The sequence below is a fragment of the Aquarana catesbeiana genome, linkage group LG07, assembly GCF_042186555.1.
Source record: "Aquarana catesbeiana isolate 2022-GZ linkage group LG07, ASM4218655v1, whole genome shotgun sequence".
Lineage (NCBI taxonomy): Eukaryota > Metazoa > Chordata > Amphibia > Anura > Ranidae > Aquarana > Aquarana catesbeiana.
This window is the reverse complement of record NC_133330.1, coordinates 292,110,439-292,136,704: the sequence shown is the minus strand read 5'-3', so window position 1 is coordinate 292,136,704 and position 26,266 is coordinate 292,110,439. Positions and strand designations below refer to the sequence as shown.

General features: G+C 46.0%; 1 protein-coding gene across 2 annotated transcripts in view; it reads left to right on the top strand.

The window, feature by feature from the left end:
• The window catches only part of ZFYVE9 (zinc finger FYVE-type containing 9), a 164,576-nt gene that overhangs the window by 54,367 nt on the left and 83,943 nt on the right, over nucleotides 1-26,266 (top strand). The window lies entirely within an intron of this gene.

Sequence of the window (26,266 nt, the reverse complement as noted above, 5' to 3'; positions counted from 1 at the left end):
ATCATTGCTGAAAGATACATCCAGGTTTTAGAGCAACATATGCTCAGTCAAGAATGAGACAACGCTCATCTCCCAAAACTCCAGCAACTGATCTCCTCTGTTCCCAGACATTTACAGAGTGTTGTTAAGAGAAGATGCTGCACTCTGGTAAACATGGCCCTGTCACAACTTTTTTGAGACATGTTGCTGCCATCAATTGCAAAATTGCCTTATTTTTTTCCTAAAATTGTACGTTTTCTCAGTTTAAAACATCTAAGGTTTTTTCTATTTTCTATTGTGAATAAAATATGGGTTTATAAGATCATTGAATTCTGTTTTTATATAGATTGTACGCAGCATCCCAACTTTTTGGGAATTGAGGTTGTATTTAGCTGTTTGCCCAGAGTTCAGCTTTAATACCCTGCGCCAGAAGACACATAGTGGCACCCTATCAATCCTCTTCAAGACCCTATAATAAAACCTGCAGAAACCAAATATTTCCTTATACAGTATAAACTGTGCTGAAAAGAAGTAAGAAGATGGCAAAGGACTTTATCATCAGTGTTTGCTGTAGGCTCCATGTAGCTGATCTTTCTTTCTGTCATTCACTTACCACACCTTGATCTGCTCCATGACTGTGTGAGGAGGCCATTTTGGTAGAGGTGCAGGGCTTTGCTTTCTCAAGTAGGCGGGGTAATGGTTAGGAAATGGCAAAAGAGGTGAAGGATGCACAGAATAAATGAAGCAGAAGCAGGGAGATCCTTGCACCACAGGTCTTCGGGTACAGCTTTCTCTCTAGCAACCAGAACATTAAGCAGCACAGTAGTGACTTCACAAACCTTGCTCCAAATCTTCTGCGACTATCAGCCAGAGAAAAGCAGTTTCTTAGCTGATTCTACGCTAGAGATATACATCCAAGAGGCTACAGAACACTTAGGGCTCTTTCACAAAGGAATTGAAAATAGACAAGTGGGTCCCGTTTTTAATGCTTCCCAAACACCTATCAATGCCACTCAAAATTGTTACAACAGGGAGCGGATGAAGGTGTTCACACTGCAGTGTTAGCATTGCTTCATGTTAAGGTGAGGCAAAAATAACGCTGCCTGCAGAGTTTAGCAAGCATTGACGCTTTGCAACTGCCTCCATTCACTTTTATTGAAACGCATCACAACCGTACCTTAGACGCACTGTAAACATGCCTATGGTGTTTACAGTGTGGTGGCAAAGCATCAAAAGTGATCATTTCCCATTTTAGCCTTGTAGAAAAAAAAAACCCACAGGGCGTTTGAGAACTGACACAACATGTGCGAATTACATGTGATCTCTAGGGTACGATTTGAGCCATGGATCTGTGTTTCTCAAATCGCAGTGCATTCAGACCAAACTTGTACAGGACCCTTTTTTTTTTTTGCCCACACCAGAATCGGATTGCATGAGTGTTCACACCCATGCGATCCGATTCTGCAAATCGCGTTGCATTTTGCAAAACCGATTTCAGGTTGTCTTTACAGTATTTGTAAAGTCTCGCTTTAAAAAAAAAAACAAAACAAAAACAAACACGTTCTTCCTACCTCCTCCCTGCAGTTGGTTTTGCACAGAACAGCCAGGATCCGCCTCTTCTCAGATCCCTCTTTGCTGCTTCTGGCCCCTCCCTCCTGACGAGTGCCCCCATAGACCAGCAGCTTGCTATGGGGGAACCCGAGCCGAATGAGAGCTCCGTGTATCCATTCAGAGCCCCGCCCCCTCTCTCTCCCCTAATTGCCTAACTGACTTTGACAGCCGTGCCAATCAGGAGGAGAGTCCTGGATGGCCGGGGGAATCATGGACATCGCTGGAGAGAGAAGGGGCTCAGGGTAAGTATTAGGGGGTGCTGGGGGGCTTGCTACACACACAAGGTTTTTTATCCTAATGCATAGAATGCATTAAGATAAAAACCTTTTGGCTTTACAACTCCTTTAACTTAACATACACTCGGCAATTGGTTGAGATTTTGATGCAGTGCAGGATCCGCAGTGTGAGACAAGACTAAGGCTGCATTATAATGTAACGCAAGTATGAAAGAGCCCTTAATGTGGCATCCTTAGATTCTATACTGGTATACTATGTGCACAGGCTTTTGGCACATACAGTGGATGCCTTTTAATAAGCTCACTTTGTGATCCTTAGGCCTCATGCGCACTGAACGTTATAAAAATACCAATAGCGTTGGCTGTAGAAAGCTGTAGCTGTAGAATGAGTTTTTCACAGTTTTTTTAGCTGTAGCATTTTTTTTTTAGCAAAACTATACTCCCACAAAAGCTTATGGCTCGAAAATGCTGTTAAACGCAGAATAGTCATGTTTTTCATCAACTGTCAGTGGTTTTAAGCTTTTTTCAGAGAGCGTTTTTACAGCTGAAAAACTCCCCTGCCAAAAAACGCTGATAACAGCCTGTGCATGGACACATAGGAATAACATGCTGGGGAGTTTACTGGCTGGAGAAAATAATGCCTAAAGCCAAAAACAGCAGCTGAAAAAATGTCCAGTGTGCATGAGGCCTTACTGTCAAGCAATTATGGAAGTTTATGTATAGTTTGTTTTTGGAGGTCCTCCAGCCTAATTTATCGCTTCTGGATCGCCCGCTGCACATTTACTGCGGCTACACGAAACAACGTACCTGTACATTGTCTCTTCTTCCGGGTCTGAGGAGCACGTGATTGGACACAGTGGGAGCCATCGCGTCCACCGGGACCCACTGAGCATTGACAGGAGAGGCCGAACGTCAGAGAGGAAAATGGAGATCTTGTGTTTCATCTAAGCAGAAACACGGATCTCTGTTTTCCTCCAGTTAAGCCATCCCCCACACAGTTAGAAAGCACTCCCTAGGAGCACACTTAACCCTTTGCTCGCCCCTGATGTTAACCCCCTCCCTGCATTTTTTTTTTAGCACTGATCACTGTATTAGCTTCACTGGTCTCCAAAAAGTGTCACTTAGTGTCAGATTTGTCAGCCGCAATGTCGCAGTCCCGCTAAAAATATCTGATCGCTGCAATTACTAGTAAAAATAAAAATGCCATAAAAAATATCCCCTAGTTTGTAGACACAATAACTTTTGCGCAAACCAATCAATATATGCTTTTTGGGCTTTTGTTACCAAAAATATGTAGTAGAATACATATTGGCCTAAATTTGATGAAGAAATTAGCTTTTTTCAAAAAAATGTATTAGATATACTTTATAGCAGAAAGTAAAAAATATTGTTTCTTTTTCAAAATTGTCGGTCTTTTTTTGTTTATAGTGCAAGAAATAAAAACTGCAGAGATGATCAAATGCCACCAAAAGAAAGCTCTATTTGTGGGAAAAAAAGGACATCAATTTTGTTTGAATACAGCGTCGCATGAACGCGCAATTATCAGTTAGAGTAACGCAGTGCCGTATCTCAAAAAAATGGCCTGGTCATGAAGGGGGTGCAACCTTTCGAAGCTGAAATAATAAAGAAAAATAAGGGAAAATGTAAGATAATAGGTTGGCTTTGGTGCTGTTAGATGTATATTGTAGTGCCCCCTGCCAGTCTCATATTCTTCTGTACCTGATCCAGCGAAATAGCGCAGACAAGGCATCAAAGCTTTTGTATATACAAAAAAGCAAAAAATACTCTTGCGCACAGGTGTATAAGCTAAACGATCCCAAGGGTTCGGAAAGGACTGTGGATTTCGGCCTTGCTGCTCTTTAAGGATGGGATGTCCTAATATTAGATAAAGAGAAAGAAAGAAAGAGCGCACCAGCCTAGTGCATTATCCTTGACAAATTTATTAATTAAAGACAAAATAAAATCTACTCACAAAGGTAGAAGAAAAAATCGCATTTGTATATGGTACAGCGGCGATTAGTCCAATGGTAGCAGTCTTCCTTCGAAACGCGTTAGCCAGCAGTAGTCCGTACGCCTCCTTCCCGGGACCTGGAAGACTGCTACCATTGGACTAATCGCCGCTGTACCATATACAAATGCGATTTTTTCTTCTACCTTTGTGAGTAGATTTTATTTTGTCTTTTAATTAATAAATTTGTCAAGGATAATGCACTAAGCTGGTGCGCTCTTTCTTTCTTTCTCTTTAAGGCATCAAAGCTGCCTGTCAAGATTTTCTGAGCCAGGCCTAAGCATAGGCTGTGCACGCGCCATTCATTCCTATGGTGAGTTCTACTCTGTGCTCCGTCAGACTGTGTGGTCAGCTACTTGCAGCATTTTATAAGCGGTCATACCCTCTTGTGTTCACTTCCAATGCTCTATTCACAGTAGCAGTTGCTTCAAGCTGTTTTCAAGTATTTTGAAGCAGTCCTCTTTCCAAATGCTTTTTAACCACTTGCCAAATGCCAGGAAGGTGTTGGCCCTTACAGTGACTCTGCTACTTAAAAAAAATTAAATAAGGCTGGTAATAAATATGAAGTGCAAGCTCTTAGATCCCTTTCACACTGGGGCGTTTTTCAGGTGCTTTTGGGCTAAAAATGGCACCTGAAAAACGCCTCCTCTGCAGCCCCAGTGTGAAAGCCCGACTGTTTTCACACTGGGGCGGTGCGCTTGCAGGATGTTAGAAAAAGTCCTGCAGGCAGCATCTTTGGGGTGGTGGAGGAGCGGTGTATACACTGCTCCTCCACCACCCCTGCCCATTGGAATGCATGGGCAGCGCTGCCGAAGTGCCTGAAAAGCGATTCGGCAGCAGCGCTTTTTGGGCGCTTTTAACGCTTTCTTTGGCCGCTAGTGGGGGTTAAAAGTGCCCCGATAGTGGCTGAAAAGGTGCAGCTAAAACCATAAAGCACCTCTTAAACTAGCATCGCTTTACCGCTAATGCGGAGCAGCCCCAGTGTGGAAGGGCTCTTAGAGGGGGAAGTAGCCTACCAGACTGCCTATTAGAAAGTATCACTTATTTTAGGTGGCCAGCAAATAATATTTACATCTGTCTACTGTATAAGCTTGTAAGTGTTAAGATAATGCTTCTAGAGCAGTGGTTCTCAACCTGGGGGTCAGATGACGATTTGCCAGGGGTCTCCGAATCCTGGACTGTTTCTGAAGCCCGCACCGTTCTCCCAGCCTTTTCGCGGCCACCTAGCTGGGCTGTTCCTGGAGCCCGCGGCCGCCCACTCAGCCTCTTCGCAGTCGCCCATTCAGTTCACGGCATGGCTGGCGGCAGAGACTAGAGGTCAGCTGACTGGTGAGGAATGTGAAGTAGGAGGGGCTGGAGGAGACCCTATCTCCCGATTTTGGCATAGGTGTCACTACTACAAGACACCACAGAGCTGGAGACACAGTGAGTAACACTGCCTGTGATTAGAGTAGCCATTAAACGTCCCCACTACAGTTCTCAGATCAACAGATGAACTTGATCAAGGGCACCTAAGTTGGCTGATCAGAACCCCCCCAGCACTGCCATATATCCCACCAGCACTGCCACTCATCCCAACTCCCCGCCAGCACTGCCACTCATCCCAACCCCCCCCCAGCACTGCCACTCATCCCAACTCCCCGCCAGCACCGCCACTCATCCTGACTCCCCGCCAGCACTGCCACTCATCCCGACTCCCCGCCAGCACAGCCACTCATCCCGACTGCCCGCCAGCACAGCCACTCATCCCGACTGCCCGCCAGCACTGCCACTCATCCCGACTCCCCGCCAGCACTGCCACTCATCCCGACTCCCCGCCAGCACTGCCACTCATCCCGACTCCCCGCCAGCACTGCCACTCATCCCGACTCCCCGCCAGCACTGCCACTCATCCCGACTCCCCGCCAGCACTGCCACTCATCCCGACTGCCCGCCAGCACTGCGACTCATCCCGACTGCCCGCCAGCACTGCCACTCCTCCCAACTGCCCGCCAGCACCGCCACTCCTCCCAACTGCCCGCCAGCACCGCCACTCCTCCCAACTGCCCGCCAGCACTGCCACTCCTCCCAATTGCCCGCCAGCACTGCCACTCCTCCCAACTGCCCGCCAGCACTGCCACTCCTCCCAACTGCCCGCCAGCACTGCCACTCCTCCCAACTGCCCGCTAGCACTGCCACTCCTCCCAACTGCCCGCTAGCACTGCCACTCCTCCCAACTGCCCGCCAACACTGCCACTCCTCCCATTTGCCCGTCAGCACTGCCACTCCTCCCAACTGCCCACCAGCACTGCCACTCATCCCAACTGCCCGCCAGCACTGCCACTCATCCCATTCCCCCCCACCAAGGAGTTAGAGAAGGAATAAAAATAGGGAATACATGGAGGGGAGAGGAAAAGAGGGGGAAGAGCAAAGAAAAGGGGAGAGAAAGATCAAAATAAACGGCTAGAGAGAGGGATGGGGAAAAAAACAAGAAATTAGGATAGAGAGAGATAAAAGGGAAAGAAAGGAGAACAAAGAGAGAGAGAGTGATACATCCTAAAATGTACCAATCAGGGGTTTTAATACTGTACAAGTGGAAGGGACTCAGGGAGCGCTAAATGTCCGTGGGTTAGGGGCGGAAATTACTTGTCTTGCCTTGGTGCTGACAACCCACACTATGAAAATAATTTTACTGTTAGGGGTCCCAACAACTTGGGAAATTTTATCAAGGGGTCACGGCACCAGAAAGGTTGAGAACCACTGTTCTAGAGATTGTACTGTCCCCACCCATGTGAAAATGTGAAAATATGACAGTGTTTGCATATAAACATACGGAGATTATGATCTATTACATAATATAGCCAAACAGTTCACAGCATGAGCTCATTATCACATGGGTTCACTTTACAATCAGAAGCCACAGAATGCAATAACAGAGAAATATGCAATAGAATACTCTTTAGATCTTGGTGAGTAGTTTTAATTTGGATGGCTCCATTCATACCCGAGCGTATCGATTTACTGGTGTTTTTCTGGCGTGTTTTTTTTTTTTTTTTTTTTTTTTTTTAGCTTTTTTTAAAGCGCTTTACAGTTTCAGCCATTTTTGTTTAGCCAATAGAAAGCACTAGGGAGAGGAGAGGAAGAGGAAATTGGGGGCAGAGAGCTGCTATTTGAGCAGAAAATGCTCGTAAATTGCTAAAGTCAGGCTTTGAAGTCTATGGGGCCAAAAACGCTTGTAATCTTCCAAAAAGAAGCTCATGTACCTTTTTTGAGCTTCAGGAGTTTTGCTTCAGGTGACAGAATGCCCAGATGTGAACAGGGGCCATTGAAATGGTTTGGCTTGTTGAGTGTTTTTAGAGCTAAAAGCAAAAAAATCGCTCAGGTGGGAACGGGGCCTAAAGGTATTCATGGCTTATATTGGTTGGTTGATGCTTATGGTGTTTTTTTTTTTTGCAGTGATTCTGCCTTAAATGTATAGGTTTAGTGTGGCCTATGTGTAACAGGGAATGTTTAAGGGTACATCTGGCATTGAAAGTACTGTGTGTTCCCTAGTAATTGTTGCCCAGGGAGCAGTTTAAACATTTGGAAAATCTATGTGCCCAATACCAGTATAGTGTACCAATACCAGCTTATGGTGTATAGCACAAGTTGCAGCAGTGTGAACCAGGGCTTATAAAGGGCCCAGTGATGGGAGTTAAGGGCCCCGGGACCGAAGCAAAGGGCCCTGGTGGTTACTTGCATCGTGGACCCTGAAGGTTCTAGTTACGCCTCTGTTTTGAATGTATTGATGTTTGTACAGGATAATGCTGTATTCAGTGTTGCCATGAGTTATGGTAAAACAGACAGTTTAGGGCTCATTCATACCTTGTTTGTGTTGAGGTGCATTGTAGTAAGGCATTGGCTCTCAGCATGCCTCAATGTGTAAAAAAGACACCTGTGCTGTTTGTTTGTTTTTTTTAAACACACATAAGCCCTCATGCACACAGGCTGTTAAAAAAACGTTATGAAAACGCCAGTATCTTTGCAGTGACGTTTTTTAACTTTTTTCAGCGTTTTTGCAATAGCGTTTTTGAGCGTTTTTCCGCGTTATCGTTTTTGAGCGTTTTTTTTTTTTCAAAATGTTTTTTTTTTTTTTTTTTTCAATGGATCAAAAACGCTAAAAAACTTTGGTGAATGACGTTTTTGAGCGTTTTTGAACGTTTTTCAGCGTTAGAGCGTTTTTACAGCTGAAAAACGTCTCTCAGAACCCACTGGTCCTGGGTTTTTTTTACAGCTTAAAAACGCCTATGCCACTTGCAGCTCAAAAACGCCTAGGTGGGCATGAAGCCATAGACTAACATAGACAGGCCTTTTTAAGCTGCAAAAAAAGCTCAAAAAAACAGCTGTAAAAACGTCCGTGTGCATGAAGACTAAGTGTTGTCAAGGTAAGTTTTAAGGCAGATTGTGATGGTTGCCACAAGCCATGCAAGTTACATTAAAGATGGCTAGCTATTTGGTCTGTGTATGCATGTGAAGTTTTCTGTTTTCTCTTAGTCCATTTCAACTTTACACAAACCACAGTTGGTTTATACCAAGTAAAACACTTTACAGCCATACCCCCCAGTCTGTGAATCTCATAGTGCAGTCTTTGGGCTCATGCACACAGGACATTTTTGCAGCTGCTTCTAGGCTTCGTTCACATCTTGGTGTTCCGAATTCAAAATAGCAGCAAACCGTAGGATACCCGTTCGATCCCCGTCGATTCCAATGGCACCCTGATTGCGGCGTGATTTTTGCCGAGCTTCATCGGGTGACATCCGCGGTAAAATCACGCAAACCGAATCAGAGGACACCTGTCGTCCGCGCTTCGGAACGCCAAGATGTGAACTGAGCCTAAGGCTGGATTCACACCTATGCATTTGTAGTGCTTTTTGCATTTTGCAGATTTTGCACTACAGTCCATTTTTTTTTTTTTTTAATTATCAAATTTTTATTTATTTTCCATTATATACATTACTTCATACTTTAAATCTACAATATTCGAGTTTATCCAAATTAAATACATTTTATCTTAACAATTAGCAGTTCTTAACAATTCTTCCCCTTTTCAAACACACAAGAAAAAAATCCCAATAAAATTTAAACATCCCCCCCCCTTCTACTACTACAGTCCATTTAACATGGTTTCCTATGGAACACGTTCTGTAGTGCAAATCTGCAAAATGCAAAAAGCACTAAAAATGCATAGGTGTGAATCCAGCCTTAGGGGCGTCTGGCATTTTTTTTTTTTTTTTTATACAGCCTCTGAACCAGTGGTGTATTTAGGTTTTGTGCTGCCCTAGGCCTGACTGAGCTTGCACACCCCCTAATTTAAATATGCCCCACCCCTTCCTGTCAAGGCCACACCCCTTTCTTTTAAAGATCCGCCCTGTCATCTTCATTGGAGGAGGACAGAGGGACGCCGTGGGAAGAGGACAGAGAGGCATGCGGCATCTTTTCATTTGGGGGGTAAGGGGATATGTGCTAGTTGCTTTGGGAGGGGAGGATCAGACCCCCCTCACTAGCACATATCCTCTCCCCTCCCAAAGCACCCAGCACATATCCCCTTACCCCCCTCCTCTCATCCATGTGTGCATCTGTTATCTGCCTCCCTTCCCGGTTACTGTGTCCCCCTCCACTGTAAACTATACACAGACCTCAGACTGGCAGCGCGGCTCTTGCACTGAAGTCGTGTCCCTCCTCTGTGGCTCCTTCTCCTCCTGGCTGTGTACACTAGAACATTGGAGCCGAGAAGGAGGAGGAGCCGAGGAGTGTGTGTGGCTGACAGTGGGGAGAGAGGTGGCGGCTGCTACGGAAAGCCGATCGCCGCTTGTGGGACCCCAGGTGGCAGATTTCCTGGGTGCCCGCGCTAGTGCACTCTGGCTGCCAGTTACCAAAGCTCAGTGCCGGAACTTGTTGTGGGCTCCGGGACAGTGGCGTCACTAGGTTTGGTGTCACCTGGAGCTGTAAAAATTGTGCCCCCCCCCCCTTAATTTTTGGACTGGAGGCCCAGCGTTGGAGCTCATTGTGGCGGTCAACAAGGCCTAGAGAATATCAGGTTAGGCACTTCCTAATGGCTCAGTCCATGGGAACAGTAATGGATAATGGCCAACAGGCTCTCTTACCAGACCCAATGAAACCGCAACAGTGATCCCTCCAGCTGGATGTTCGCTCACTCTGGGTTGCCCAGGCGGACTCTGGTCAGTAGTGTAGCATGTCTGTACCCTGGCAGTGGCTTTATCTTTCTCCCCCTCTGGTGGTGCGGGTACAGCGTGGCTCTCTCTTTGGTGGTGCGGGAACAGTGTGGCTCCCTCTCTGGTGGTGTGGGTACAGCGTGGCTCTCTGGTGGTGTGGGTACAGCGTGGCTCTCTGGTGGTGTGGGTACAGCGTGGCTCTCTGGTGGTGTGGGTACAGCGTGGCTCTCTGGTGGTGTGGGTACAGCGTGGCTCTCTGGTGGTGCGGGTACAGCGTGGCTCTCTCTGGTGGTGCGGGTACAGCGTGGCTCTCTCTGGTGGTGCGGGTACAGCGTGGCTCTCTCTGGTGGTGCGGGTACAGCGTGGCTCTCTCTGGTGGTGCGGGTACAGCGTGGCTCTCTCTGGTGGTGCGGGTACAGCGTGGCTCTCTCTGGTGGTGCGGGTACAGCGTGGCTCTCTGGTGGTGCGGGTACAGCGTGGCTCTCTGGTGGTGCGGGTACAGCGTGGCTCTCTGGTGGTGCGGGTACAGCGTGGCTCTCTGGTGGTGCGGGTACAGCGTGGCTCTCTGGTGGTGCGGGTACAGCGTGGCTCTCTGGTGGTGTGGGTACCTCGTGGCTCTCTGGTGGCGCGGGTACAGCGTGTCTCTGGTGGTGCGGGTACAGCGTGGCTCTCTGGTGGTGCGGGTACAGCGTGTCTCTGGTGGTGCGGGTACAGCGTGGCTCTCTGGTGGTGCGGGTACAGCGTGTCTCTGGTGGTGCGGGTACAGCGTGGCCCTCTGGTGGTGCGGGTACAGCGTGGCTCTGGTGGTGCAGGTACAGCGTGGCTCTCTGGTGGTGCGGGTACAGCGTGGCTCTCTGGTGGTGCGGGTACAGCGTGTCTCTGGTGGTGCGGGTACAGCGTGGCTCTCTGGTGGTGCGGGTACAGCGTGTCTCTGGTGGTGCGGGTACAGCGTGGCTCTCTGGTGGTGCGGGTACAGCGTGGCTCTCTGGTGGTGCGGGTACAGCGTGGCTCTCTCTGGTGGTGCGGGTACAGCGTGGCTCTCTCTGGTGGTGCGGGTACAGCGTGGCTCTCTCTGGTGGTGCGGGTACAGCGTGGCTCTCTCTGGTGGTGCGGGTACAGCGTGGCTCTCTCTGGTGGTGCGGGTACAGCGTGGCTCTCTCTGGTGGTGCGGGTACAGCGTGGCTCTCTCTGGTGGTGCGGGTACAGCGTGGCTCTCTGGTGGTGCGGGTACAGCGTGGCTCTCTGGTGGTGCGGGTACAGCGTGGCTCTCTGGTGGTGCGGGTACAGCGTGGCTCTCTGCTGGTGCGGGTACAGCTTGGCTCTCTGGTGGTGCGGGTACAGCGTGGCTCTCTGGTGGTGCGGGTACAGCGTGGCTCCCTCTTTTTCTCCTCTAACACCCCCCCTCAGCAGAGTGCATGCATGCTGGGGGCTGTAGCATGTCTGTTGACACACAGGGCCGCCATTCTTCAGGGACTATTTTCCCATGATGCCCCCCAAAGTCTTCTGATTGGCCCTCTGCTGTGGCCAATCATGGGGAGGAAAACAGCGATCAGGAAGCTGGGCGGCGGCACAGCGAAACCAATTCTCCCTTCAGCTGACAGAAAGGGGAGGGGGGGCGAGCGGGGGAGATACACAGACAGCCCGCATCTCTCCTCTCCCTGTCACAGCGCTGCTGATCCATTTGCCAGAGAACTCCCCCGCTCGCCCCCCCTCCCCTTTCTGTCAGCCGAAGGGAGAAGAGAGAGAGAGCGGCTCTAATTGGTTTCGCTGTGCCACCGCCCAGCTTCCTGATCGCTGTTTTCCTCCCCATGATTGGCCACAGCAGAGGGCCAATCAGAGACAGATTTACAGCTTTACGGAGGGGCGGCTTGACAGTTCTTACGTTAACTACTTTCTAGCCCCCTTTCGCACCCGCACTGCTAAGCTGTACTCCCCAGATGGTGGCCCTGCTGTGCGGGAAGAGGGCGCCGCTTCCATTTTCAGGGGGGGGGGGGGGCGGCTTTTTGCCGCCCCCCCGCACAGTGCCGCCCTAGGCCTGGGCCTTGTTGGCCTAGGCCAAGACACAGCACTGCTCTGAACTCTTCTCCATGTTAGCCTATGTGTCCATGCACACATAAACTTTCAGAGGAGTTTGTAGGCATAAGCGTTTAGGGCACAGAAAAAAAAAATGACTGCCTGTGCATTCAGGAGCAGTGGCTGTTTGGCTGTCAAAACACCATAAATCGCAGCTTAACGCTGTAACGCTTTTTAGGGAGTGTTTTTATACTGTGAAAATGCTCATAAACACTATTCAAAAATGCAGCTAGAAGCGTGTTTTTAACGTTGCTTTTTCTTGACAGCAGCGCTGGCATTTTCTAAACGTCCTCTCTGCATGAGCCCTTATTGATGGTTATAATAGATTTGAACTAGTGGCCCATTAAATGTGAAATATATTACAACTATCCTATACATGTGTATAAATACCTGACTGAGAAGTAAGGTTTGTTTTTTTTCCCCCTTTAATACTTGCCTAGGTAGATGCAGCATGGGACCGATGCTGCATCTATCCCCCGGTGTCTCTACACGAAGAACCGAGCCATCGAACATCGCCGATGTATCGGTTCTCACAGATCCCCCCGAGCAGAGAGCTGCTGACTGTCAATCAGCAGCTCTCCTCTCTGCACCTCCATGCTCATTGGAGCGCTGAGCTGTGGAGGGAGCAGAGTGGCTGTCTTAGGCTCTCATTGGCTCGCTGGGAAGCTGAGACGGGCATCAGTCCAGGCACCTGGCGGATCCAGACTTTGTCGTAATGACGCGGTGCCTGGACTGATTCCAGTGACGTCTGCTGGAAACGGGTCACAGGAGTGCAAAACGAATTGCACTTCTGTGACCCATAGGAGAAGCCCAGCCAAACAAGCTCAGGCTGGACTTCTCCTTTATTGCCTGTATATGTTAGATTTGCTTATCACTTTGGATGCTCAAATCTGCCTTCCGTATACATACCATTTGAAGAGTAATTTTGGATGGGACTGCCTGTGTGTGTACAGCTGTACATGATTACAGTGCAAAGAGCTAATGTTTTGGAAGATGGGTTGTACGTGACACTTTTTGGGGCAGCATGTTATAGATGTAGTGTGGGATAAAGGCTTGAGTCATGACTCCTGGGAATGCCAAAATTCTGCAATATTCATGAACTATAAAGGAAAATGCCTGTTTGTGGGCTCTGGCACTGAAGCAGGAAACAGCAGACATGCCTTTGCTAAAACACTGACAGATAGGCCCAGTGACCCCACAACATGTTTTATTACCAGTGTTTAATAGCCTTATAGTCTTGCTGGTAACCTTGTAAATTCTAGTGATATAAATAAGCAGAGCAGAAAAGCACAGCCGTCCCTAATTTTCAGGGCATGGAATGACGATTCTCCATTTACGAAGCGTCTACATGGATGACTGAACACTACCAACTACAAAATGCCTATGATGGCCTCATTGCTGTAACAGGGATTGACATATGAGCTTTGACATGCTGTAAAATCTGTGATGTGTTTTACAGTCCATTGGGAGCCTCACTGCTTTACTCACACTTGCTCTGTACTATTATATGTGAATTATGTGAGGTTAGAGGCTAAGTAGCTTCTTGCCAGGAAGCGAGGCTCTTTCTTCTACTGGACAGTGAAAGACTTGAAGACAACACAGGGAAAGCAAAGCAAACGGTTCAAACTCATCACTTTCTAACTTGCTGCAAATTGGTTGCTACAAGCAACAACTGTATTCTCTGCTCTTGTGCTTTATTTATGAATGAGTTAAATGTGATTATGGTAGTATTGAACAATTTGTCTATACACTATATTGTCAAAAGTATTGGGGCGCCTGCCTTTACACGCACATGAACTTTAAACTGGTTGTAAAGCCTAAAAAAAAATAACCTGCAAGACAAAGGCATGCATAGCATACTAGCTCATTATGAATTACTTACTGAGATCGAAGCCCCCGCAGCGGTCCTCGTTCACCGCTCCGGCAGCCGACATCTCCCCGGGGGTTACTTCCGGGTATTGCGGCTCCGGCGCTGTGATTGGTCGGAGCCGCGATGATGTCACTCCCGCGCATGCGCGCAGGAGCCGCCGGTAACGTACGTGTCGTTGCTTCAGTTTGCTTAACTGCGCATGTGCCAATGACGTTGGCACATGCAAATACAGGGATATCTCCTAAACCGTGCAGGTTTAGGAGATATCCAGTGTAGCTACAGGTAAGCCTAATTATAGGCTTACCTGTAGTAAAAAGTGGTTGTAAAGAGTTTACAACCACTTTAATGGCATCTTAGTCTGTAGGGTTCATTATTGAGTTGGCCCACCTTTTGCAGCTATAACAGCTTCAACTCTTCTGGGAAGGCTGTCCACAAGGTTTAGGAGTGTGTCTAAGGGAATGTTTGAACATTCTTCCAGAAGGGCATCTGTGAGGTCAGGCACTGATGTTGGACGAAAAGGCCTGGCTCGCAGTCTTCGCTCTAATTCATCTCAAAGGTGTTCTATCGGGTTGATGTCAGGACTCTGTGCAGGCCAGTCAAGTTCCTCCACTCCAAACTCATTCATCCATGTCTTTATGGACCTTGCTTTGTGCACTGGTCCAAATCATTTAGTGGAGAGAGGATTATGGTGTGGGGTTGTTTTTCAGAGGTTGGGCTTGGCCCCTTAGTTCCAGTGAAGCAGGCGTCAGCATACCAAGACAATTTCATACTCCCAACTTTGTTTGAACAGTTTGGGGATGGCCCCCTCCTGTTCCAACATGACCGCGCACCAGTACACAAAGCAAGGTCCATGAAAACATGGATGAGCGAGTTTGGGGTGGAGGAACTTGACTGGCCTGCACAGAGTCCTGACCTCAACTAGATAGAACACCTTTGTGATAAATTAGAGCGGAGGCTGCAAGCCAGGCCTTCTCGTCCAAAATCAGTGCCTGACCTCTAAAATGCGCTTTTGGACGAATGGTCAAACATTCCCATAGACACACTCCTAAACCTTGTGGACAGTCTTCCCAGAAGAGTTGAAGCTGTTATAGCTGCAAAGGTTGGGGCAACTCAATATTGAACCCTACAGACTAAGACTGGGATGCCATTGAAGGGGTTGTAAACCCTCGTGTTTTTTCACCTTTAATGCATCCTATGTATCCTATGTATCTATGGACGCAAATGCTGGACTCGGGAGCGCACCCGCACGGTAATGCCCAGGGAGAGCGCTTCTCCCAGGGGGTTTACCAATGCAAGGAAAAGCCACGAGCGCCGTTGGGGGACGCCAGAGGAGGATCGGGGCCACACTGTGCAAAATGAACTGCACAGTGGAGGGAAGTATGATATGTTTTTTTAAATTTAAAAAAAAAAGAGGGTTTACAACCCCTTTAACCGCTTGCCGACCAGCCGCCGCAGATTTACTGCAGCAGGTTTGCTCGGCTGGGCAAATCAACGTTACCTTACGTGGCTTTTTCCTTTGGCCACTAGGGGCGCGTGTGCGCTCCTGCAGCTTGTGCCTGGAGCGGATGCGAGCGTCCGGCGGTCGCGATGACCGCTGTGCTCCTGTGATCACTCGTGACAGAGCGAGAACCGGGATCTTTCAGGGAAGAGGAGACAGATCGTGTGTTCATACTATGTATGAACACCGATCTCTCTCCTCCTAGACAGTCCCATCCCCCCACAGTTAGAAACACACCTAGGGAATAAGGATGAGCTCCGGCGTGTTCGCACACTCCACGTGTAGAGCCCACAAGGAAGTCGGCACAGCGCGGCGCTAATCACAGGCAGTGAGACATTTCCTGATCTCTGCAGCCGCACATCGGGAAAATGTCTCACTGCCTGTGATTAGCGCAGCGCCATGCCGACTTCCTGGCGGGCTCTGCACGTGGAGTGTGCGAACACGCCGGAGCTCATCCTTACTAGGGAACACAGTTAACCCCTTGATCGCCCCCTAGTGTTAACCCCTTCCCTGCCAGTGACATTTAAACAGTAATCAGTAAATTTTTATAGCACTGATCGCTTTATAATTGTCAATGGTGTCAAATGTTTCTGATGTGTCTGCCATAATGTCGCAGTCCCAGTAAAAATCGCAGATCGCCACCATTACTAGTAAAAAAAATAAATAAATAATAAAAATGCCATAAATCTATCCCCTATTTTGTAGATGCTATAATAATAATAATAATATAATAATAATAACTTTTGCGCAAACCAATCAACATACGCTTATTGCTTTTTTTTTTTTTTTTTTTTTACCAAAAATATGTTTAAGAATACATATCGGCCAAAACTGAGGAAAAAAATTAGTTTTTTTGATTAAAAAAATGTGGGATGTTTATTATAGCAAAAAGTAAAAGATATTGCTTTTTTTTTTTTTTTTTTAAATTGTCGCTCTTCTTTTGTTTATAGCGCAAAAAATAAAAAACGCACATTTGATCACATATTACCAAAAGAAAGCTCTATTTGTGGGGGAAAAAAGGATGTCAATTTTGTTTGGGTACAGTGTGGCACGACTGCACAATTGTCAGTTAAAGCATCGCAAAAAATGGCCTGGTCATTGAGCAGCAAAATCTTCCGTGGCAGAAGTGGTTAAAGTTCATGTGCGTGTAAAGCCAGGCGTCACAATACTTTTGACAATCTAGTGTATATGCTTATAAACTGCCCTGACCCCAGTAGTCTGAGCCTTCCTAAAGTGCAAATCGGCAAGGTTGGATTTTACTGGCGGATAGCAATTTTTCCCCCTGTTTTTACAGCAATGATTATTCAACACTCTTAGACATTTTTTCTTCTGTTGTACAGTAAAAAAAATTGTTGTAAAATATATGATTTTCAAAGGTCAGGTATTATAATCTCTGAGCCAGGGATCATCTGCTATTCTTGACAACAATGCAAGCTGCACAAATTTGGGTGCCACTTGTAATTTTTTTTTTACTGCAAGGGTATTGGCTTCATGGCATTTCTCAGGGCAGGTGCCCCAATGGTGACAACAGGGGTCATGCCCCTGGACCATAGGCTCTCAATATTTTTGCATTGCCATAGTATTTGAATAAAAGTTATCCTACTTGTCCGCACATAATCCAGCAAAGCTGAGATTTGAGCAGGGGACTTCAGTGCTGCGAAGGCAGGAATGTTAACCAATTTGTGCTTCTGCCTGGTTTTAATTAGAATGCATGGATTGGTTTTTTCTTTCTTAAATTTTTCAAGTACCTTTTTTAGCATTGCTGAGCTTGGCTACTAGAAGAAGAAAATGCACACATGGTGCGCTTTCTCTTTGGTTTCATTAGCTAAAAAGGACATTGACTTTATAGGTAATTAAGTGCATCTGCTCTGGCCATATTCAGCTCATTTCAACAATTAGAACTGAATTGATAACTTTGTTTCCATGACTGGATTAGACTGTGGACATTGCATCACTAGCACCATCAGCACTGAGAACATAGCGACTGCTGAACCCAAGCAGACCACTGTGTCACAGGTACTAAAGGACACCAGGAAAAGTCAATTATCTTCTATTATTGGATGGCTGGTTTGAGTAATTGTATTATTAAGCCTGCTACACACTAAAAATGTTTTCGTGCAACCAAAAAAAAAAACTGACCGCTTTGGTCGGGAGCCGCTGTAATTACCGAGGTTAATCCAGCGATCACCCCCGCTAAGCTGTTCTGACAGGGGGACCCCCCCTCCGCCAGAACTCTCTGATCAGCGTTCTCTGCCATTGGCTGAGAGCACTGATCGGGAGTCGGTTGGCTGCTGGTTTTTAGCATGCACGTCCGACAGAAGCCGTCTGAACGCCTGGCTTCTGTCTGACAGACCAACATACACACGGGCAGAATGTGGGCCAATATTTTTTGTACCGGCAAATGTCTCCCAACATTCTGCCCGTGTGTACGGGGCTTTATGCAAAAGTAAATTCAGTTGAGTTGTAAGTTAAAACTTGCCAATAATTGTAATCGGGGCTTTTTTTCGGTGGAAACTTGGTGAAACTCCAGGTTCCACCACCTCTGGCTCAGGCTCTTTGTTCCCTGCTCACCACTATCACTTGTAAACACAGGAGTCTGGCTTCTATGTTTACAAATGATAACTTGTCTCTTAACGGCTCCCACATATTTGATCTCCTGAGCAGCTCCCACTGAGGGCAAGAGGGGTACAAAGGAGATGCAGGTGCCCCGGGTGCAGTGCAGATTCTGACACCTCCACTGGAGGATCTCCCTGCAAGTGAGAAAGGCAGAGCCACCTGCAGTGTGGGGGGGAGGTACTAGAGCCGGCTTGGTGCTTCAGCTTAATACAGCAACACAAGTAAGACATGTGGGAAAATAGTTGAGCTTTTAAGGAGGGAGGGAGAAGATGGGGGCAGTGAAAGGGGGGTTTGCATGCAGAGGTCAGAGCTGAAGAGGGGTGAAAGTGAAATGTGGATAGGGAATGCAGAGGTAAGCAGCTGTATAAGAAGGCTGAACTCTGTGTGCAACCCCTGAACTCTGCAATATGTATGTAGCACAACCCCGAACCCTGCACTCCCCGCACACCCACACCTCCCCGCCCTCATCTCTGTACGTTATGTATTCTGGTATTTAATGCCCCTTTAAGAACCTTCCATGTTAGTGAAATTTGGCCACACCTACTATTTGATGCGGTTTGGAGGGTGTGTGTGGGGTGTGTGTGTGTGTGTGTGTGTGTGTGTGTGTGGGGGGGGGTTCCTGTACCTATTTTCTGAGGAAAAAAAAGCCCTGATTATAATCCTTACATTTAAGTGCCTTTGGTGTATACGGGTTCCGTTTATTGAAAATCTTATTGGTGTGTTTTTGTTTTGTGTTGTGGTTTTTTTTGTTGTGTTTATCTGCATACTTTGTAATTTTATGTGTACATTAACCCCTTCGCGCCGATCGTACCCAAATATGCGGCCTTCGGCTTGAAGGGGTAGTACTGGGGTGATGCAGCTGCAGGCATCACCCGGTAGCATTTTTTAGAGCCGGTGGTTGGATTTCTTGGGATAACCGATGCGGCTAAGAAGCTGCTCAGCTGTTATCCCAAGCAGCGGGAGAAGAGTGAGCAGCAAAATAGTGACACCACCAAATCTCACTCCAAATCTTCTAAGACTAGCAGTCCGAAGGTAGCAGATCTCGTACAGATAAACAGCTATGGGGCTCAAGGCACTGGATTGCCTAGACACCCTCACAAGCCAGGAGGACTTTAAGACAAAGGTACTGCTTTGGCACAATTAATACGTCCAGATGTTCCCTATAACATGGTCAATTTTCACTTTTTTGAGTTCAGGTCCAGTTTAACCCCTTTCCACCAACCATATGCAAATATGCAGCCTTGGCTTGAACCGGGAGCCTCCTCACTAACCGGTGGTGGTTCTATTGTCTGTGTCTTCACTTCAACACTGATGTCACGTGGAATTCCACTTCCACTTTTCACTTTAGTTTGGGTGTGAATTTTACATCACTTATCACTGTTTTTTTTTTTTGTGGTCATTGCACACTATATATTTGTATATATATGAATTTTTATCATCATGAATTTTTGAGCGCTGCACAAAATGTTATCTTTCACATGTCCATGTACACATAGGCTTTTACCAGAGTTTAGGAGACCTGCTGCAGTTAGGTGCGCTTCAACCTCCCTCTCCTGAACGCAGAAGAGACGCATGCAGGACAGGAATGTTTTGACCGTTGCCCGCCAGAGAACGCAAACCGTGGCAAAATCGTGGTGTGTTTTACATTTTCTTGCGGCCGGCAGTCATAGTAGGCTGTGTTGTGTGTGTGATCCACAGTTTACAAGTCACTCTATCCTCTGTTTAATAATGTAAGCTGCCCCAGTGTCTGTTTTATAAAAAAAAAAAATGTGCTATATACCTCATTTCAGAGCGACGCTCACATGACCGGCCGCCTCTCTCTTCTCCCTGTCTGACAGCTGCAGTGGGCGGGGCTGAGATTCCCCCACTGACAGGAGAGTCAGGAGGGGAGGAGGAGAGAGGCGGCTGGTCACGTGAGCAGCGCTCTGAAATGAGGTATATAGCTGCGTTTTTTTTATAGAACACAGACACTGGGGCAGCTTACATTATTAAACAGAGAGGATAGTGTGACTTGTGAACTGTAATTTTAGCAGCAAGTGGGGAGGGGGTGGGCACAGACATGGAGCTGACAGGCAGGGAGAGAGGGGGGTAAGAGGACAGGAGACGCAGCGAATGATGGAGGTAAGTAAACTGACCGTGGTGTCAAGGCACAGCAGCCGTTATACACCGTGGTCAATTTACAAAGGGGAGGGCAAAACCAGGCAGGATCAACCAAATATTTCAGGTGTTACAAGGTTCCAAATTACACAGAACAAGCACTGTGCTGTATAAACGGCTTTTAAAGGAACTGGATCCATTTCTTTTTTTTTTTCTTTTTTTAGGGTAACAACCGCTTTAAGCAGTAAGAAGGAAATGTAAATGTTTACATTGCAGCTGTGTTTTTTTTATGGAGCGAAAAATGAAGGAAACATTTGGTTGCTATTGGCATTACCCTTATTCTTGTAATTTTTGATTAGCTGCCTCACTACTCTTTTGGAGCTCATCTGCTTTTTCCAGTTATTCCTGCATTCCCATATCATATTTTTAAAACTGTGTCATTTTTTGTGTCATTTCTTCTGAGAATTGCAAATGGGTCTGTGGTTTAATTTTAGCCAATGTCATTAATTTACGTCACGATCCTAGGGGCCTCAGTGCCAGGGCCATAAGTCTCTTCTATAATTCTTCTACCATCACCCATCTGTAGCAGAAGTGTGCTGAAATTGACCCAACGTAATGAGATCCATCTCCCAGAAAATAACATCCTATGAATTGTTCTCTCTGACACTGTAGCTAGAACAATTTTATGTCTTTCTGTCAAAGAAAAGGACCTTTTTTCCTTTTCATTACATTTTAGGGAGGCAATAAAATGCCGTTCTGTGGAGGCTTGAGTGCCCTGAGAGCTCCTTGAAATGCATTTCAAGGAATCTGTCATCAAGATGAAGCAAATTCGCAAGGCAGGTCCAGTAACAGCTTTCATTTTCAAAGTCTTGTTCATACATATTTCTGTTACTAGTTTCAATCCTTCTTTTTCAGTTTTAAATGATCTAATTTAGTTTTAAATGTCTATTTTTGTTTTAAAATGTATCAGGCCATAGCAGTCAGGCTTATCCATACACAGGCTGAGAATATCTCAACAAAAGTTGGATTAATTATCCACAACTGTCCAAAAATGGGTAACACAAAACTGTCCTACTTCTTGGGCCGGCCATACATGGGTTGAATTCCGAAAGAATTTTCTTTTGAAAATCTTAACTAAAAACTTTCATTCGGATTTCACACTATTAGTAGCAATGGCTGATTTTCGTGCGGCCATTGAATTGTGTGATTGATTGGGCATGTTGGAAATTTTTTGAAAAAGGACAGTTTTCGAATCAGTGATGGAAGAAAATAAATATATATTGGCCAGTTCAACAGAAGCCAGCCAACGTTTGGCCAGTGTGTTCAGCTACTTTGCATCTACTACTTATCTGTATTTTTTTAATTGCATATTTTTTCAATAAAGTTTCAACTTTTTTAATCAAACTACCTGGATCTATTGTGGTACCTCTTTTCTCAGGTTTTTTGTAGTGTGCACAGCAGCCTGACCAGCTTCTGTCGAATGGGTATTCTGGAAAACCAGCTTCTGATCAGCGCTGGGAGCCAATGGCTGCAATAGTGAAGCACTGAAATTTCGGCCGCCGAAAATTATCAGCAGAAAATAGTTTTCAGCGTTGTGCCAAACAAAAGTGCAGAAAACACCCATAATTTTGCTTCAATTTTACCTTGCATATGGTGTGTTTTTCATAGGTCATGTGACTCAAAAAATGCAACACGGGTGCATTTTTGACGCGTTCTTGCTGCATTTTTAATGCATTTCAATGGGGTGGTACGATTTTGGTGCAGTTTGCCAAATTTGCACCAAAAATGCAGTAAGCAGGATTTTTATCACCATTTCAAAAGGTGCCGATATTGGCTGACAAATTCATATTTAAATTCATGATATTAATTTCATGATATTTAATTCATGATATTAAAAAGCAGAATATAATACAATTTTTATATATATATATATATATATATATATATATATATATATACACACACACACACAGTATCTCACAAAAGTGAGTGCACCCCTCACATTTGTGTAAATATTTTATTATATATTTTCATGGTACAACACTGAAGAAATGACACTTTGCACAATGTAAAGTAGTGAGTGTACAGCTTGTATAACAGTGTAAATTTTCTGTCCCCTCAAAATAACTCAACACAGAGCCATTAGGCCCGGTTCACACTTGTGCGATGCGAGAACACCGCAAATCCACTGCGGGTTCCCGCATCGCACGACTCGCATGTCAGTTCACACTGCCATATGCCAATCGCTGGGGAGTGTCAATACATTGTTAACGACACCCCCAGTTCAGCTTGCATATCGCACTGCGAACTGACAGTTCGGACATGAATTGTTTCGCATATGTTTGAACACACATGCGATCCGATTCTGGTCCGAACAGAAAAAAGAGTCCTTTGCGTGTTTGGACCGAATGCAGTGCGATATCAGCCATACTATCTGTATGGCTGATATTGCACCGCAGAGACATCGCATGTAATGTGAAAAGCAGTGCTCTGCGAATTACATGCGATGTCTGGCATCGCACAAGTGTAAACCGGGCCTGAATGTCTAAACCGCTGGCAACAAAAGTGAGCGCACCACTAAGTTAAAATGTCCAAATTGGGTCCAAAGTGTTAATATTTTGTGTGGCCACCATTATTTTCCAGCACTGCCTTAACTCTCTTGGGTGTGGAGTTCACCAGAGCTTCACAGGTTTCCACTGGAGTCCTCTTCCACTTCTCCATGACAACATCACGGAGCTGGTGGATGACCTTGTGTTCCCCACCTTCCATTTGAGGATGCCCCACAGATGCTCAATAGAGCTTAGGTCTGTAGACATGCTTGGCCAGTCCATCACCTTTAACCTCGGCTTCTTTAGCAAAGCAGTGGTCATCTTGGAGGTGTGTTTGGAGTAATTACCATGTTGGAATACTACCCTGCAGCCCAGCTTCCAAAGGAAGGGGATCATGCTCTGCTTCAGTATGTCACAGTACATATTGGCATTTATGGTTCCCTCAATGAACTGTAGCTCCCCAGTGCCGGCAGCATTCATGCAGCCCCAGACCATGACACTCCCACCACCATGCTTGACTATAGGCAAGACACACTTGTCTTTGTACTCCTCACCTGGTTGCACACGCTTAACACCATCTGAACCAAATAAGTTTATCTTGTCCTTATCAGACCACAGGACATGGTTCCAGTAATCCATATCCTAATGCTGCATACACACAAGCGGAATTTCCAACAGAAAGAGTTCGATGGGAGCTTTTCATCGCATATTCCGACCATGTGTATGCCCCATCGGACTTGTTCTGTCGAAAATTCAGACGGACTTAGATAGAGAACATGTTCTATATTTTTCTGACGGAACAAATTACTATCGGAAAAACCGCTTGTCTGTATGCTGTTCCGACGCACCAAAAATGACACATGCTCTGAAGCAAGTACGAGACGGAAGACGTGCTCACGAGCAGAAGCGAATGCATATGTAAGTCGCGACTGCGAATGTAAACAGTATTCCAGTCACACTTGTGAGGTATCGCCGGGATCGCTAAAGCGAGAGCAATAATTTTAACACAAGACCTCCTCTGTAACTCTAAACTGGTAACCTGTAGAAATTTTTTAAATGTCGCCTATGGAGATTTTTAGGTACCATAATTTGTCACCATTCCACGAGTGTGCGCAATTTTAAAGCATGACATGTTGGGTATGTCTTTACTCTGCGTAATATCATCTTTCACATGATACAAAAACATTGGGCTAACTTTACTGTTTTTTTTTTTTTTTTTTTAATTCATGAAAGTGCATTTTTTCCCAAAATAATTGCGTTTTATGCAAATACTGTTTGACATAAAATTTTACATCGATTGCCATTTTATTCTCTAGGGTCTCTGCTAAAAAAAATGTATTTATATAAAGTTTGGGGGTTCTAAGTAATTTTCTAGCAAAAAATATGTATTTTAACTTAGAAGCAACAAATGTCAAGGCTTAGGCAGGTAGGGGTTAAGGATGCAACTGCTGACTGGTATTGGTATGAAACATGGAAGGAATCTATCACAAGCATTCCTTGGATCTTTTGTACAATCCATTATTAGCTTGCACATATTCACATTGCCTTGCAATTCATTACAATGTTTTGGAGCGCAGGACCCTTTTATCAGGCATGTAGCATAGCCGTGAAATTAGCAGTAGTAGTAGCATGTCTTAAAGCGGTATTAAACCCAAAAACAAACATTTATTATATTGCAGCTTACCAATACTTATATGTGATTGCTGCATTCGTTTTTCTTTTTTAGGCTTTCTTCCATTTTCAGTATGCACAGCGCTTGACAACATGAGGGCAGACAGTACATTTATAATACAAATCAATACAGGAGGGATCAGAGGGCCCTGCTCATTAGAGCTTTCAATCTAGAAGGGAGGGTCAAGTGGAACAAAAGGTAATAACTGTGGGGGGTGAGCTGATGGAGAAAATGAAAATACAGTTGTTAGGTGTGGGTAGGGTAGGCTTCTCTAAAGAGAAGGGCTTTCAGCAATTGTCTAAAAGCTAATAGAGTAGGAGATAATCGGACAGATTGAGGTAAGGCATTCCATAGGATTGGAGAGGTTCTGAAAAAGTCCTGGTGGTGAGCATTGGAGAAGGAGACGAGGGAGCTAGAGACAGCTTGAAAATAGGAGAGGTCCAAGAACAGAACCTTGGGGGACCCCATCAGAGAAATGGAGAGGAGAAAGTAGAGTTATAAGAAATGCTAAAGGTGCGGTTGGATAAGTAGGAAGAGAACCAGCGAAGAGTACAGTCACAGAGACCAAAGGCGTGGAGTATTTTAAGGAGGAGAGGGTGGCCAACCATATCAAAGGCAGCAGAGGGGTCCAGGAGTAGGAGTACAGAATAGCGTCCACTGGTTTTGCCCGTTAGTATATTGTTAGTTTTAGGAGAGCAGTTTCTGTGGAGTGTTGAGGACGAAATCCAGACTGAAGGGGATCAAGAAGACTATTATCAGCAAGGTGGACACTCAGTCGGTTGTAAACCAGACATTCAAGGAGTTTGAATAAAAAGGGGAGCAAGGAAATGGGGCGTAGATTAAGATTGGATTGGTCCAGTGAGGGCTTTTTAAGGATGGGGCTGACAAGTGCATGTTTTAAAGAGTTTGGGAAGATGCCAGAAGAGATTGAAGAGGTGGGTTAGAGAGTGTAGAATAGAGCCAGAGGGTGAACGTAGCATTTGCGAGGGAACAGGATCCAGAAGGCAGGTGGTAAGATGAATTTTAGGAAGTAGTTTAGAAACCTTGTCTATAGTGGTGGAGTTGAAAGAGGGAAGTAATGGTTGTACCTGTGGGCATGAAGTGTAAATGATCATCTTGTATTTATTCATGCAAAACCTTTTTCCCAAAAAGGAAAAAAAAACTTCTGTAACTGATTATGAAGTTTGAGCTGGAGTTTTGCTTCAGTTTCTTAGTGTATATTAATCTACTAATACATTTAACACTACCCTCCTGTCCAGACTCACAATGCAGCTGTACCTCCTCTGCTCATTCCGCCAGAGTTGTGTCTCACTAATACAGGAGGTGTGTAGTGAAAACGGGGGGGTGGGGAGTTAAAGAAAACAAAAAGGAATGCAGCCACCACATCTAATGATTAGTAATCTGCAATATACAGTGGAACCTCGGATTACGAGCATAGTACGTTCCAGGAGTATGCTCATAATCCAAAGTACTCGCATATCAAACCGAGTTTTCCCATTGAAGTCAATGGAAACGAAAATAATTAGTTCCGCATTGACTTCAATGGGATGCAATACCGACCAGAGGCGGGGGGGCGCCGGAGAGCCTCGGAAACGGCTGAAAAGGCTTGAGGACACTTCGGCTGACCTCGGCGAACCTCGAAAAGACTTCCTACCCGAAATTTGCCGAGGTCAGCAGTGCTGTCCTCGGGCCTTTCCGTGCATTTCCGAACAACGCCAATCGGCTGCGATCAGCGTCATTTGGCTCTGTTCGGCTCCAGCGCCCCCCCCCCACCTCAGGCCAAAAGCGGTACTGCACACTGCTTTGGCATGAATGGTGCTCGTTTTGCGAGACAACACTTGTAAACTGAGTTATGATTTTTAAAAA